General features: G+C 37.5%; 1 protein-coding gene across 1 annotated transcript in view; it reads right to left on the reverse strand.

The window, feature by feature from the left end:
- SLC16A1 (solute carrier family 16 member 1) overlaps positions 1–16,444 on the reverse strand; it is a 31,902-nt gene extending 15,458 nt beyond the window's left edge. The window contains exon 1 of the mRNA XM_010976262.3: positions 16,166–16,444. The gene's annotated coding sequence lies outside the window, so the exon portion shown is untranslated. The remainder of the gene's footprint in view (positions 1–16,165) is intronic.
- Between the last annotated feature and the right edge of the window lie 814 nt (positions 16,445–17,258).

Here is a 17,258-nt window from a genome sequence, read left to right on the forward strand (position 1 = left end):
CTAATCAATTCAGTTAAACTCATAAGCTGAACTATAATATCAGAAGACAGTAGTTTCAAACCAAAGATTATCCTTTTTTCTTGAAGCCACCTAGTACTAATGAATAACGTGGTTACAAAGTCAAACTTCCTGTTAAGGAAAAGATGGGAGTGTTTGATAGTAGGCTTACCTGTTTTCTCATGAAGGTCTCCTTTAATTTATTTAAAGCCAACTTCTACCCTATATTATAACTCATCCTACATCAGTATGTCAGCATGTCCATTTCAAATGATCTCCACTCAGACTATATTACTGCAGTAAATACAGGCAACCCCCATGACAGGCTCACTCTTGGCTACAGCATTCTATAGTCTAAAATACAGATTCAAGCTTCATAGTGTAGTAGTGTAGTAGTCAACTCCTAAATACTGTTCCTTCCCACCACCCGAATACTTCAAAAATGATTTAGGACAATAGACACTGTAGGGGTAGGAAGTTTCCCTAAAAGCAAGGATAGGTTTCATTGTTTCTACTTAACATTGTATTAAAGTTTCTAGCCAATGTGTACAGGCAAGAAGAAATAAAAGGCATAGACTAGAAAGGAAGAAGTTGTCTTTAGTCACAGATGACATAATTATCGATGTAAGTAATGCTAAAGAATATACAAAAAAACGTATTAGAACTAAAAAGGAACCTAACTAGGTCTCAGGATACAAGACCAGTAAACAGAAATCAACTGTCTTTCTATAAACCAGCAATGAACAATCAGAATTTGAAATTTTAAAAAATATATACCATTCACAGCAGCATCAAAAAACTAAATAGGGATAAATCTGATAAACTATATACAAGATGCGTACACTGAAAACTACAAATTATATATCCTAAATTGGCACATTTTATAGTATGTGAATCATACCTCAGTACAGCTGGTCAAAACAAAAAATAGTTCAAAAAACAGTGACAAGGAGGATAAAATCTGTTCAGTGGGCACAGGGAGACAATACGGAAGCAAAAGGAGATGGCAGGCAAATTCCTTTGTCTTGGCTACGTGGATTGTTAAAAGAAAGAATAGGAAAAGGAAGAGGACAAAGAAATGGAGAGAAGACTCTCTCCTGAGAATTCACAACTAGAGGACTGTGTGAGCTTATGCTTGGCATCTGTGGGAAACCGCCATTGTTCTCCCAGAAATATATTATGTTTGATTTTGCTAGCAAAGATTTTCCACAAAGCCCTGCCAAATATAAGCAGACAATCTAAAATTTCAAAATATACCAAGAATCAATTAACCACAAGTGAAGTTAAAGCCAATCCAAGAACTGTAGACACTGGATATGGATATTTAAACTGATTAAGGCATTAAAAGCACTTAAAAAAAAACCCCACAAAATCCTATAAAAAGACTAGATAATTTGAAACAGAACTAGAGAAGTATATTCAACAAAATTAATAATAGGTTAACCAGCAGCATGGCTGGAAAGAGAAAGAGTGTTGAACTGGAGGATGAGTTAGAGGAAAATAAAATTCAGGGGAGAGCTTTATTCTGAATTTATGAGAGAAAAGTTTAGAAACATGGAGTTCAGAATGGGAGCATCTTGGCAAACATCTAATGGGACTTTGGAAGAAGAGAACAGAGAGAGTAGGGAAGAGACAGTTTTCAAGGGTTAATGGCTAAGGATATTCCAGATTTGATGAATATGAAGCTACAGTTTAAGGAAACCCAACAAGCCAAAAAGAAAAATCTTTAAAAAACAAAACAAAACAAAAACTATTGAGAAAATAGAGATTATACAATTTAACAGATAATCATACCAACAAATAGAATTTCCATCAACTTTGAAAAACTCTCATTTTATCATTCCCCCTTTCCACTCCTCTGAGACTTCAATTAGATGTGGACTGTCCAGATGGGATAAGGTCCTGCCTCCTCCATTATTTCTACCTAACCCCTCTTTGGATTTCTGTCATGAAACTCTCTCCCTCTCTGGGACTATGTATTCTGGAATGTTCCCTTATTTAGGCGCTGCAGAGATTTTTAGAGCCCGGGGCAGTGAACCACATTTAGAATTGGGATAAACGAGAGATATACTTTTCTTTTGTAGTGGGGGTGAAGGCTTTTGGATAAAGCGCATTAGAAAAGGCGAAACAGAAGACCTCAGAAGAGATCATTTTTAGTTAAGGGTATCTGAAGCTGAGAATCTGGAGAATAATTCCATTAAAAACATAACCAAGTTTAAAGATTAAAGTCTTTGTCTAGGGCATTTCACTTACCTATGCAGGAAGGATAAAAATATTTACATCTTGAAGCTTCCTTAAATTTCTACTGGAATGCATTTAAATAAAAGCTATTTAACAGCTCAGTTCTGCTAAAGGAAACAGTCTGGATTCTAAAATTTTGTTAAACAGAACCGCTCCAGGCATTAATTTTATGTTTTTCCTTCATTTAAGTATGAAAAAGAGAAAAAGCACTTGAAATTTTTCAATCAAGGAACCACTAAAAAGATTAAATGTGCCTCAGAATGTTTACGCGTACACACACACAGACACCCACACAAAGGCGGTAGAGCTATTTAACATATCAAGCTCTGACTCGAACAGCTAATACAACAGCTAATACGTGCTGGACGTGATTAAACTTAGAGCTTAGCTGTCAGCTATGATTTGTCCCAGTTACTTATAGCAGTTACAATTTTTAGTCACTAAGACTTGCCTCGTCAAGTTAATAATACCTTATTCCATAATGTAAAAATGAAGATTTAAAACTTCAAGAAGCATTAAGAAGATTCAAAGGAAATAAGAAATAAAAGAAATGAGTATCCAAATTTTGAAAAAAAGAACACTTCAAAAACAAGACATGAATTCAACACAGTTCTGCCACCGTCTGACAAATGGCTATCCTGACTTAAAATTCTGGTGGTACATAATAGAAAAAAGTGTGTAATATTATTATCTAAACATACTGTTTTCTTTTAACCTGACCAAATCTCAACTATAAAGAAAAGGGTTCATTCAAAAGGTAAATTTATGTGAGCAGGCCCCCTTGCACAGTATTCAGAGCCCCACTGAGAAGAGAGAGTACTCAAGTCCAGAGGCTAAAAGAGATTAAAGTCTAATACTTTAATCCTTACAATGTGCACAGTAACCTTCCTATTAGCTTAGCTATTATTTTTTGACTCACTAGTAGTTGCCTGAAAGTGACAGAAAGATTAAAAAAAAAAGTGATAGGGTAGTGAGGAAGTTCTTCATCAACTCAATTTGTAAAGAACGATGGGAAACAATAACCCTTATTTTTCTCAGTGGTGACAAGCACCACCTTCTAGATTTTCTTATTTCTCTCCTTTTCTCATAACTCCCAGGAATTGTGCAGGTAAACATATGGAGGAGCTGATCTCCCTACCCACCATGCAATGCCCCAACTCCAGAAGAGTTACAAAAGCCCTTGGAAACAGTATTCATTATGTTCTCTACATTTTCTCCATTAACATTTAAAACAAAGCCACTGTCATTTGCTAAAATGACAATGGCCAGTTTGTGAACTTAAAAGAGGCAGAAAGTATATTAAATCAATTATCTTAAAAAGAATTTGTTACTAAATGTAGACCAGTTTTAGGTTTCACATTCACATGGAAACATTCAAATCCAGAAAGGCTGATTTACTGAAGCTGTTGCTGCTAAAGTAGCTAATCCACTGCTCTTTATAACTGGCCTCAGTCCAGCTTCATGGCTTTAAGAACCACTCGCCCCAAGGTAAATTTCAACATTCAAGGTCTAGGAAGCGTCACCTTTTGCCTTCTTTTCCATTTGAAATTGAATAGTTAAATTAAGAAAACAAACAAAAACCTGACAATTTTTTAAAAAGACCATAAACAAGTAGAAGGCACTAGTAAAAGGAGAAATATAACTACTGTAACTGGCTAGCCAAACACTCAGCAGTTATGAAATGCATACTTTTGATCAAATGGCATAAAAAGAACCTAACAAAATGTAAACCTGGTTCTGTAAACTTCCAGCTGTTTGTATCTCCCTTATTCAGGGCAAATCCAACCCACATTACAAGAAATTAAACATACTATCCTTGAAGAGAAATTAACTGTTTGCTAACTAGAATGGTTAAAGAAGGATATCTTTCAGAATATATGAAAATTGATTCTAGATCTTGCTTTTATAATTATAGTCCCTAAAAATATTATTTTAATTACTAATAATTTCCAGATTTTAAAATTATTTCTAGTTATTTTTAAAGTATTTACATGATCAAACCATCCTACCAATAAAGTTTTGGTCTAAGCAACTTTAAGCAGATATGTTGTTGGAAAAAGGAGTATTTTAATAGCCTTTTCAGGTAATTGTGGATATTCTTCTTTGATACTGTACCTAAACTTGAGACGTGATAGTTTCTTAATTATTAGTTACAGTGGAATCTAAGGACCCCAACCCTGAGTCTTTAGGTGCTTGAGCGGATCCATAAACCACATTTTGAGAACAGCTGTTGTTTTAAACCATTAACTTTCTTTGATCACAAAAGTGTTTAAATCGGTACCTCTTGGTTTATTCAGATTGTTTATCATCTTGGTTCATTCAAGTGAACCAGAATCTCGTGTTAGGCAACGATTTTTTAAAGTGCTACAGTAAATAATGATGTATAACTTGGTTGTATTTATCACAGAAAAAAGATGATGCATATGTATATGGGAAAGGGTGGTAGGAAATGGTACAGAAAGGACTACAATTTTTCATTGTAAGTCATTAGCCTATTTAAACTATATGTATTATTTTATACTTTGATAAGTATTGTAAATATTTATATAACCTTTCAATTATTAAAATAATTTTGATCAAGGATGTCAATTTTTGCAACTTTAATCAAAAAAGGAAAAGTACATGTGATTATCCTATTATAGAACAAAATAACTAATAATTTCCTGTCCTTTAAGAGTTCTTTGGCTTGTCAGGTATTCCCTGTAGTCCTCCTCATATTTTCTTATAGTCCTAAACACCATACATCTTCTTGGAGAGTATTTTCTACCCAAACTTGGAATTTGTTCAAAGTTTTTCCCAATAAGATCACAATACATACTTCTCAGGAGCCTAGAGCACCATGAAACAGATGAAACCTAACATTTGTAACTGCCCTCATTTCTACTGTGATCTAGAAAAGAGCTACTCTGTTTCAGGTAAATTTATCATGTGCCAAAGGATAGGTGATGAAATAGAGGGTGTTTGATAGATCTGAGGGTCCTTTCACTACCTAAAATAAGACAGAAGGGGGTAGAGGTTGAGGGGGAGGGTTTCTCCAACATAAAGAACTAATACCCCTTCAACCCCAGGCTTTCTGACACCTCTCTGTCCATTGCAGTCTTATGTATACAGTGTTCAAGTATGGCACTTTGCTACCTTGTGAATGACAGCTTTCAATAAAGGATTTTTGCTATATATTAGCCAGCTACCTTTTGCTTAGCTGAGCAAAGCCTCAAGGCTGAAATTTTTTGAAAGGCAGAAACACAAATTTGCCAATAACATGGAGACATATGGACATAAAGCACTGAGAAAGATTTCCAAAGAATGGAATGGAATTTAGTGCCACCACCAAATGACACGCATCATAAATATTCCTGACTTGTTTTGTGAAATGGGTTTAAGTTTTTCTGCAGAGCTTTCTAGCAATCAATGCATATTACCTTTTATATCAATACAACAACAGTTCAAGCTACTTTTGCTGTACCTTGAACAAAGACAGACAAGCTACTTCAATGAGTGACAAACATGGGAAATTGTAGCTATTTGCAACTTCACCTAAATTCCATAACAAAATACAGGATCCCCCAGACTTAGTAAGAATCAGCTTTTGCTTGTATTTCTGCTTGACTGGGCCCATGCTGATGCACAACTCCAATGAATTTATCTTCACTTTAATACTCTACAGTAGCCCTATGATGTTGCTATAGTGGCCCCAATTTTACAAATGTCAATCCTGATTTTCTTATAGCTGTTTTAGAAATGATGGTAAAATCTTTATTAGTATAGAAAATTGATGAAGCTGATCATATTTGCAAATGGGCAAACTAATATGTAAACTTAAAGGTAGTGAATATACGTACTTATTTATACATGTGTATGTATTTGTGTGTGTGTGTATATATATACACACACATGACTTCAAAAAGAAAACAAATGAAGCTCATTAGCTATTAGATACACCATCCAAGGTGAAAAGTTAACAGTCTTATAGTAGCAGACTAATTCTCTATTCTTGTCAATAACAACTTCCTGAGTGCCACCCTGTATTCCTTGGCCATTTCACTCTTCCTTTCTACAATCCAAGCACAAACTGTGGTGTAACTTTCTTTATGAACTCTACAATCCCAAAGAACAAGGGTTAGTTTTTATTAGTGCAATAAATAAAAGTGGATATATACTTTGTTAATGAAGGTTCATTCAAAGGCAGGATTTTAGGGTCATGCCACCCCAAGAGGATCAATTGTCAATGTCCTAAATCATCAAATTTCATTTGATTGTTTTTTCAATTAAGATTTTCAAAGTTACACATCATAGGACTCTATAATCATTTATAAAATTATGTCAGGATACACACCAAACATTTTGCCTTCAGTCAATAAAATTTGAGTGCCCCAAGTGAAAAGCAGTAAACAAGACAGACATGGTCCCTGCCCTCATGGAGGTTAGACTCTAGAGAAGAAAGAAAATAAACAAGTAAACAAATTAAGTCAATGAAATAAATGTTCTGACAAGTACACGTAAAACTTTACATTGGTTGGAGGTTGGGAGGGGGAGATAATATCCTCTTTCCATATCCCTGTTGTTTGACTTGTTCCAATGAACATACACTATTTTATAAGAAAGAAAACACAAAACAGCAAAGTTTTAAAAGATAACGTTATATGTGCTCATTACAGAAAAATCAGAACATATACATATGTGAATAAAAAAATTACCTGTCATTCTACCATTCTCATTTAAGTTATCCACATTTCAATATAAGTTCTCTTAAACTTCCTTCTAGGATAGTCATGCCTGAGCATAAATATAAACATGGAATTTTATTTCATGCTGCTTTATAGCCTGCTTTTCCCATTCAATATCAGAAGCATTTTTTAGTAAGTGCCTAGTTCTATAGCATTTTTGAATAGTGGTATTCTACTCTATAAATGTACCATACTTAAAAAAAAAAAAAACACCTACTGTTGCACACTTAAGGTTGTTACTTTTTTCTTCTATAAAAATTGTGGTGAACGAGAAATTTAGGACAGATTTTTAGACATGGAATTTATGCAAACTTCTAAGATTTTTGATTCATATTGTCAACCTGTCCTTAGGTTATAAAAAAAAATTTAAGCCTATTTTTCACTCTTTCATTGCATTTTTGTGGCAAAACCATTTTTAACTAAGAACCATACCAATATTCAGAAGTTAAGAGTGCCGATATTCTCAGTATGTCAACAATGGTAAGGTTTAAGACAGACAATAACCAACATCTACATTTTTTTAACATTAAAAAGCAGTTCCAATATAACAAGTCTGTGGATTATTTAGGGCTGTGCAGTCATTAAATTCCTTGGGTAAAAGTTGGACACCTAGTCAAAAGAAGTGGTAAATTCATTTTTTACTTTTCACTGCAAACCCATAACTTCCAGGGCACTATCATACCTCAGTGTGGTTAGGCAACTAGATTACCCTCAAAGTCACATCACAGGGAAGCTAAAGCACTGTACAGCTGTGATGTATTTTAGAAAACAGTAGCATAATTAACTAAAACAAAAACTGTGAGATCAAGTTAGTTTAAGTGCTCTTCAATACTGGGGCTTACTTATAGGGGTAAGAAGGTAGATGAGGATGTCCAAAGATTAGAGAGTAACTTATTTCAAGTCTTTTAAGAAAAGTTAGGAGAACCAATTCTTTATTATATCAGTCACAATTAAAATTTATACTTACAAGGTTTCTTTTCCTTTTCATTAGCACTTCTCACCCTTAGCAAAGACTGAGGCTTTTTTAAATGTCATAAACCAGAGAGGAAAGAAAAAGGAAAAAGAAGAGAGATTCTGATAAGGCGACTGAAAGAGCTGAAAGTAGGGAAGGGTGAGGTAAGGTACTTTTAAAGTATGTATGCGCAGTTCATACGTTCCTAAGTTGTGAATGAGCAAAGAAGGGAAGAGAAGGTCAACTGCATGATTCCCGGGGAGAAAAGGATATATTGGCCATCGAGAGGCACCAATGCTTTAGGATACCTTAGTCTTAAAGACCAAGTCAGAAACTAAAAAAAGCAAAAAAGATAGTGTAATTTTGTTCCAAATACACATATTGATATGACGCAAGCATTTAGTAATTTGCAAAAATGAAATTATTTTTCATTAACCGACAATACTGTATTTTTAAATTTATCTATACTAAAATTTTATTCCAGCCCACCAATATCGTTATTGTTTTTCGGACTACATCTTGCACATGGAATTAACCCCTTCCAAGACTTCTTACTCAGTGCTTCTTGGGTAGCATTTTGAAAACTCTAAGATGATAAAGTTACATATTTATTTCTTCCTTTGTAAAGCAACTAATTCCCTAATTAGCTGAGGTGTGTGTTTTTAGATCATGAGTTAAGGACAGAGGCTATTCTTTCAACTTGAAAAAAACCCTAAACCCTCTCCTATGACCAAATGTTAAGATTCAAAGAATCTGACTCTCCCAGTTTTTGAGAAGTGGAGAAAAATATGAAACCAGAAATAACCCTCCAATGATATTATGCTTTCTGGAACTCTAAGAAAAACAGAAAGGTGTTTTTGTTTTTGTTTTTAAGAGAAAAAAATTACTGAATACAACTTCTGTCACATAGAACTTACCTCATCAGTCTTACTTTCTGAGTTATTACGACACCGGCAGATTTTGCCTTGTTTAATGCTTCATTTTTGCCTGATTCTAGCAAACTGAAAAACTAGCTGTTGTCCATACTGAGTCCAAGTCCTGCTCCCTTTCACATGTTAATCTACTTCTTGATTGCAAGAATTTCCAAATATAAATCCATTTCCCATTTATATAGAACATAAGAATGTGAGTGGTAGTGAAGAAAGGGAAGTTGGAGGCTATCTCCTTCAATGGCAGGTATTGCTTGGCAGAATTCTAAGTTATATTTTGGAATACCTGTATACGTTCTGTTTTCTACAGCAATACAAATATATATTCAACAAATCAAGATCTAAGTGGGCCATTTTAATTTATTAATATATGACCTACCTTGTTCAGAATCTAAAAGAAATGTAGTGGGCTGCATTAAAATTGCAAATAGATGTGTTGTCAAAATTGTATCATGGATGTTACTTTGAATATAAATATTTGAATATAACTGACGGTATTTCTGTTAGAATCTACTTCACTACCAGTATCCTGAAGCTTAATGGAGAGAAAAGTGGATTACAATTCACTAAAAGATAAACAAAGAAAGCTTTTCTTTTTCTTGCAAAGGGCTGAGTTGAACTATTCACTTACAGTAATAATTAACACTATCCTTAGTTTTACATAAAAAATATCTTAAGTTTTGAAGATTAGAGGCAACACAGTAATATGCTGACATTTCATTTCAAAGGTTTATTCTCATTCTAACCGTTTTCAAACCATTATTTTAAAATATATATATTTTTCATCCCTTTCTAGTAATTTCTTATACACATAGTTATTTAATAAATATCCTTTGAATGAGTCTGAACTTCAGTATTATGCTACTTTTGACCCTCATTCTCTCAAAGAACTAAGTTGTTTTGTTTTATTAGTAAGAGACAAATCGAAAAAAGTGTTAAAGTTGAGTATTGTTTGTCTGGCATTAAAGCATTATCCACCATTCTTAAATATTTATTTGCAAAGCTTTTTAATAGACACTAAAGATATATCAAAAAGAAGTCAGCATTATTACCTCAAAATATACTATAATTAAACAGCCTTTTTAATTGTTAACAATATAAATCTTAGACTATGTTTGCATTAAGATGATAATCAGTTCCTTTATTAGAAATACACAATTTTCAAATGAGTGTTTTATTTTCCTGGAAACAAGTAATCGTTAAACCACTTTCCTACCCTCAACTTGATTATCAAGTTGTTTTCTAGGTAATAAAGTAAACACAAATAACATCATTACACAATCACAGCAGACTGAGATAAGGAAGTGTATTTCTAACCTATAGAGCAGGTAGTTCAAACCTAAGGTTCACTGACATCTCTAGGGGTTCCCCTAGTTGAGCAAAATAAAGGCCTGCATCTAATACAGTGAGCTGTTGAAGACAAAATTTGATGCAATTTCAAGCACATTTGCTGATGCACCCAAAAGAGCAAGAAAATCCCCCAAGTCAAAGAAGACACCCACTATTTCACTTAACTTATGGCACTTAAAATACAACTCCTTTGGAAACTGTTATTTTAAACATATACTTCCTGAATACAAAGAGAAATTATTTTGTCTTAATTTGTGAAAATCATTTTACTCTCCCCTAGCATATACAAGCATTTTGTTCCCTCTAATTTGTGAGGTCAGAATTTATGATTTAGTACATAGAAGTCAATGGCCAAAATTTTTACAGAACCTATGACATCATGACTTGTGTGTTGTGCTGCAGCACAGGTTCTGGCTAACTTCACTCTCATATCAGAATAGAAGTACAAGAGTTAGGAGCAGGAGTCCTTACCATCTTTGGTGCCACAGATTCCTTCGGCAGTTTGAGAAAGCCTAAGGAGTCCTTATTAGAATGTTTTAAACGTATAAAATAGTATACAAAGGTATAATTTTGTCAAAACAATTAAAATTAGATATAATAATGTGTCTTTAAAGTAAGAAATTAGATAAACTCTGGTAGTGGGTCTAATAATCAGTAATTTTGAAGCAGTGATGAATTTAAACAATTTCAAGATAGCTACAAACACTGTATCATGATACGAATTTCTATTGATGACAAGGTCACAAGTACTTTTAATACTTCTATGATTTGTTACCTACATTCATAGTTAAAATAAATTCTAAATTTTACTTAGAGGTTAATGAAAAGATGTAATTTTTCCCCCAACCAAGTTCACAGACTCCCTGCATTCCATCCAACATGGAGGATCTATCTGAGGATCCCAAGTTGAAACCCTTGATTAGAGAACAGAAGAGAAAGTTAATCGAGTAAAAATTTAGCTTTGGTTCTCAAAAGCTCAATAAGGCAATTTACAAAAGCTGTTATTATCCAAAACAGTTTAACACACCAGAGCAGTATGATCAGGCCTTCATTCATTCATTCAATAATCTTCAGAAGATTTACATAGGAAGACCAAAATCACAGGAAAGAAACATTTTTCAATGAATGATCAAATATGCAGCTTATAATGCCTGTATATTTTGAGGAATTTCTCCTTTATACAAAGGCTAAGTCATTGTAAATAAATTGGACTCAACAATATTATTTGTTGTGATCAGCAACAGGATTGTGTGGACAATCACACTACTAGCATTCCTCATGGTTCAGCCCTTGCAGCCAGTGGCACCACTGTGGTGAATGTGAACTTATGCTGTCATTGTGTATAGTATGAACCCAGAAAAGAAATCACCATTTCTATAAGATTGTTATTGCTGTTTTAATCACTTCTCTGCAAGACAGTTAGAAGCATGGAGAAAAATTTGTCAGGGCAAATTAAAGGAGGAATAACATACAACTTAAAAGGCCACTGTACCAATCCAGTCATGGCAGCAGCCAATAAACTAGGCAGCAGTAACAAGAATAAAAAAAGGGGGTGAGGTAGGGTGGGAAGAAGTGGACACAAGAGATAACAAAGGGGAGAAAGGGATGGCACTTAATTGCATTTGGTAGGGCAGGGGGCCCACTACAGAAGTATTAAGATGAGGTGGATTTTAAGCCTGGCTACCTGGAACAGTGAATCTGTGTCCTCAAGGAATTTAAAATCTGTATGTAATCTGGTTCCAGGTAGAGATTTAGATTTGGTAGTGAGTGAAGAAAACTTACCAATTAAAGAACAGAAATTCTAAATATCGCAAATACTAAAAGCCATTTGAAACATTAACACCAAGTACTAAAAAACATTCTAACAAAGTATACTGGCTTTTAAAGAGGATGTACCATGTACCTTGATACATTTAAATACATTTCTCCAAAAAGATAGTGTCATAATCATATATTGTATTAAAGCACACAAACTTTAACTTGCCCTTCAATTTCAAACTACTTCTCCTTTATAGAGGTTTTCTAGTTATTCAAGAATGTTAGAATTAAAGGCACAATTAAATTACTGCTATTTGCAAACCACTGATGAAATAACGGAGCTACGCCCTTAATATAGCAGAATGAGGGACAACCAAACATCATATCCTTCCTGATGGACATACACACCACCACCTATGAATTACATTTGCCTTCTCCCCTACACCATGCATCCTCTCAGAAATCAAACCTAAACTTATCTAAGCTTGCTCAACGTCCTCAATCTAGCTACCAATTTATAGAAGATACAAGGGACAGAAAGATATGTTAAACTAGGACATGTTAAAACTATACAAGAGGGACGCAATCATCAAAATTCAGAATGAGGGAAACCGAAGGAAAAAATAACCTGGTTCCTTCAACAAATAAATTATGAAGAAAATGAGAGAAAAGGGGTTGTAGATCAAACAAATTATTTTGCAACAATTTAGGAAAATTTGAATACTGTCTGGTTATTTAGCGGTGTTAATTTTTAAAGGTGGCATGATATTGTGGTTATGATTTTCTTTAAGAGTCATATCTTCTAGATACATTGAAATATTTACAGATGAAATATTTATATATCTAAGATTTGCTTCACAATAATCTAGTAGGGGCTGGGGGCTGAGGGTCCACGGGTGGGATGGGGAATAGGCAGGAGTATAGATGAAACAGTAATGGCTCTCAGCTGGGTTTGAAACTTTCTATAATAAATTGTTTAAAAGGGGAAAAAACCACTATGAATAGCAGCAAAAACACAGAAAGGGCAGAAATGGATTTGAGTTTTGTTTCTAACTCTTGCAAGTTGAGCAGTCCTGGGCTGGTCACACAACTTCTTAATGTCCCCATTGGTTAAATGGAGACAAATAATAAACTCATACTCATTATTTGCTCAAGCTAGAAATCTTGTAAAAGAGATATCCGTAACTCCTCTGGCTTCCCGTCTCCCACTGAATCCTGTCTGTTCCCCTCTCTTCCACCCTCCCACTGCCGTCCATCTTGTCCATCACTGTGGTTTCATAGAACTCCAACAGCCTCCCTCCAGCCTGTTCCCAACATTGTATCCAGAGTGATGCTCCTAAAATGCACAATCTGATCACGCTATTCCCAGCCCCATTTAAAATCCTTAAACTGCTTCATATTGGCTTCAAGATAAGAGTATTTCCTTAAAAATTTTTACCTAGTCCCTTCCCTAGTTGGTTAAAATGACTTGTAAGGCCTTCCATCATCTGATATTGCCTACCTCTCCTACTTCCATCTTTCCCCATTCTCTCTGCTCTTTCTTTATGCTTTTACTTTGGTGAAATTCTTTTAAGTTTTTCCAGTGCAACCTGTACTTTGTAACTTCAGTACTTATGTCTGAAATGCCCTTTTCACTATCACTCCCTGGCCTAGATAGCTCCTGTTCATCCTTCAAGTTTCAGGTTAAATAGCATTTTCTCAAAAAGGCCTACCCAGATTGCCTCAGTACTAAGTTGGGTGTCTTCTCACATCTACATAATACAGCATTTTTTCCCATAGGAACCTGCACTTCCTCTATCATAACACTCAATATTTGTTTGTAAAGAGTACTTGTGGTAATTATATTGTTTTCCACTTAGACTATAAACTCTGGGAGGGATAGGGCTAGAACTTGTTCATTGCTGAATCACAGGTCTCTCATAGTGCCTGGCAGCCTATAACAAATTGATGAATACGTAAAAATTCAAAACTTTCTGGACTGTTTTTCTCACATCGAAGTCCCATCTTCCTAGTCCTCTTCTGTAACAAAACCAGATTGGCTGTGTAGATATTTACAGGGAACTAAATCCCACACAGGAATGCATATTATGAAGTGGATGGAAAATACAACGGGAATGAAGGACATAAGAAGTTGGGATGTTATTATTCAAAATATCTGTTTCTGGCCTGTAATAATTTATATCTATATTTATAATTTTAGAGAAAGCTCAAGAGTGCCAAAATCATTAAATGCGAGCCAAAAGACACACATTAATTCCCACCCAACCATTAAAAAATTTTCAGAACTAAGATAAGTCACTTAACCTCTCCAACCTTAGTTTCCTAATCTGTAAAATAAGGGAAATTGACTAGCTGGTCATTAAGATCCCTTCCAGAGTTAATATCATAGGCATTAATATTTTAATATTAATATTTAATATTAATATTTAATATTACCAAAAGATATGTAAACTATTGAAACACTGATCAGTTGGTTCATCCTATGGTGGCATGAACTTTTTTTTCCCCCTTTTTAATCTGTTTAGGTATGTTAATAGCTTATTACGTTGAGCTTACAGCTAAACATTTAAACCTATTCAGGTATAAAAATCTCACATAACGCTCCCCTAGACCATTAACTTGCATTTTTAACAAGGGTCACTGCAATTCGATGAAAGAACAGCATCTATCTAATCCCTGAATTAATTACTGAAGTAAGTTCAACTTTTGTTGAAATTCAATACTTACCCAGTACCTGTTTTAAGGGCTAGATTTCTTAAATTCTTTATTATTTCTATAGCAAAATGAAGGCAAAATTGTACCCCAGAGTATAAAACTTGGATTTATGGCTATATTTAATGCCTAACTAAAAAGCTGAACTATAATACATACTCTCTGCTTCACCTCAGTGGGCTGGTAAACTGACATCAAAATTTCTTATTAATGGTTAATTCTTACTCACACTCTTGCAGACTCTCACATAATTCAGAGGTCACTCCATCACTGACATTTCCCTAGTAACTTACCCCACATTTATTTTATCAGAGTATTGGGCAAGGCTCAAGTGGTAGAGCGCATGCTCAGCACCCAAAAGATCCCGGGTTCAAGGCCCCGTACCTCCTCCAAGCGGAAATCGTGAAGAAACTTAATTACCTGCCCCTCAGAATACAAACAATTCATAAAGGAAAATAATGTGCTTTATCAGGGCACTTAAGTGTACACATTTTATTTCGAAACCAGAGTAATTTGGGGGGAAAAAAACCTTAAAAACTAGTTATGACAAAGTAGCTTGTAAGCATTTTACTGTTATCAATAGACTTAGTTTATAATCAGACACTGGCAACTCGGGTAGAGTTGCAATCACGTTTGATTTTTTTGGTTAAGATTAATTACAAACTAGTTTTGGCAACAGCTGGTCTCATCAAATAATTCACGAAAAGGAATGTTAAAATGCACGTGGGGAAAAAAAAAAAGGATGTATTTGGAACAAAAATTGTGCATCAGACCAAGTGTCACGCTATGCTTCAGATTACTCTCGACCCGGCCGCCTTAAAGACCCAGAGCGAGGGCGCTGCGGCGGACGTTCTGCAGCCACAGGTTGAATGACAAAGAGTTCCCGGCAGCACCACTCCCGGCGTCTGCCAGCTGCACTGTCCCCTCCGCAAAGTCCACTCGAACCCTGCAGTCACGCCTTGGCTGCGGGGACTGCAGCTTCCCCAAATCACTACCGCAGGTCACCAGGTGGGACAAGGATTGGCTGGCTGAGGAGGTTGGGGCGGGCATGCCACGAGTCCAAAATAACTCCCGCCCCGAGTCCTTTCCCTCCGAGAACGCAGCCAGCAGTCTGGAGGCACCACGTGAATCAGCCCCTCGTCGTCTCTTTTCCAGATCAAAAGCATCTCCTGAAGAGCCTACAGGAGACTAGAGGGGAAGAGACTTCCCCAAGGTCACCGGCATCACGACCCTACTCCTCGGCCGGGCCGGTGGCCGGCACCTGACAACGGGGCCGCAGCTCTGCTGGGAGAGGCGCTGTCCCCAGCGACCCAAGGTCTCCTTCACCAGCGCTACGCTCTGAGGCCACGTGGCTGCTGCGGCCACGATGCCCCTGCCCGGCCGCCCCCCCTCTTCCCCGGGAGACCAACCTCTCGCTCCCCCAGGCTCCCTCCGACCACGCCGAGGAAGCAAGGGCACCGCGGGGTCTGCGCCGAGCGCGCGGCCGGCAGTTACCAACTAACCGTTATGCGCGGCTTGCGGCGCCGCGTGAGCGTGACGCGGCGGCGCGGCTGGAGTTCCACGGGGCCCAGGGTCCAGGTCGCGTCCTTCGCCGGCCGCCTGGCTCACTCCCCGGGGCACCCACGCGCCGCAGTAGTCACGTCGCAGCTCGCCAGCACTTTGTCGGGCCGGGCCCGTGAGGCTGCCTTATAACCCGCCGGGGCCAGAGCATGCGCACAGAGGGCGGAGTCGGCCCTCCCGGCCGCCGCCCCCTCTTCCCCCTCCTCACTCCCTAACAGCGACTCGCGCCTCAACAAGCTCTCAGGCGCGCGCCCGCTCGCTCGCGCTGGCGCCCCCCCACCCCGCTACGTGACCGGAGTCCCGGCAAGACCCGCGCGCGGCGCCCCCGCCGTGCGGCGTGGACAGCGTCGCCGTGCTCCTCGTTGGGACTCGTCCCTCAGGCCCGCCCTCGGAGGACCGCGGGGTGACCTACTCGCGTCTGGGACATCATCGTCGATCTCACCCTCAGTCTCTGGCGGAGAAAGGGGGAAAACCGCCAAGGACTGATGGGGCGTGCTCCCAGGGGCCTGACTCAGGTGTGGCGGGCAACGGGCGCGCGGACGAGCGAGGAAGCGACTGGAAGTGGGGGGCTGGGCAGGGTTTGAATGGAAGCGGGTGCACCTCGGACCCAGGAAGGAGCCGAAAGCCAGAGGCTTAAGAGCGCACTCTCTCGCCGCTTGAGTTCCGTGACCTCGGGGAAGTCACTGAAACCCTCAGGGCCTGTTTCCTGCTGTCTAAAAAGGCAACAGTAATAGAAGCAACCTTATAGGCGCTTTTGGTGGTGGAACTTCCATACTACAGAGCATCTGATGAGTGGTGGGTATTAAACACAAATCGGCAGAGAAGAGCTGGTCTGAGGGTGGCGACACTGTGTGTCGGAAATACGGAGAAATGAGCTTGCAGAGAGGCCACATTTTTATGGACACTGAAGGTTTGGAACAAGCTATAATTACAGCTAACAATTCTGAAGGGCCGATTATATACTTAGCTGCTCACCCGAATTATCCTCACAACCCTATGATGCTGTTGAAGTGATGAAATTAAGTAATGATGGAG

This window comes from Camelus dromedarius, chromosome 9 (genome assembly GCF_036321535.1).
Source record: "Camelus dromedarius isolate mCamDro1 chromosome 9, mCamDro1.pat, whole genome shotgun sequence".
In the NCBI taxonomy this organism is placed as follows: domain Eukaryota; kingdom Metazoa; phylum Chordata; class Mammalia; order Artiodactyla; family Camelidae; genus Camelus; species Camelus dromedarius.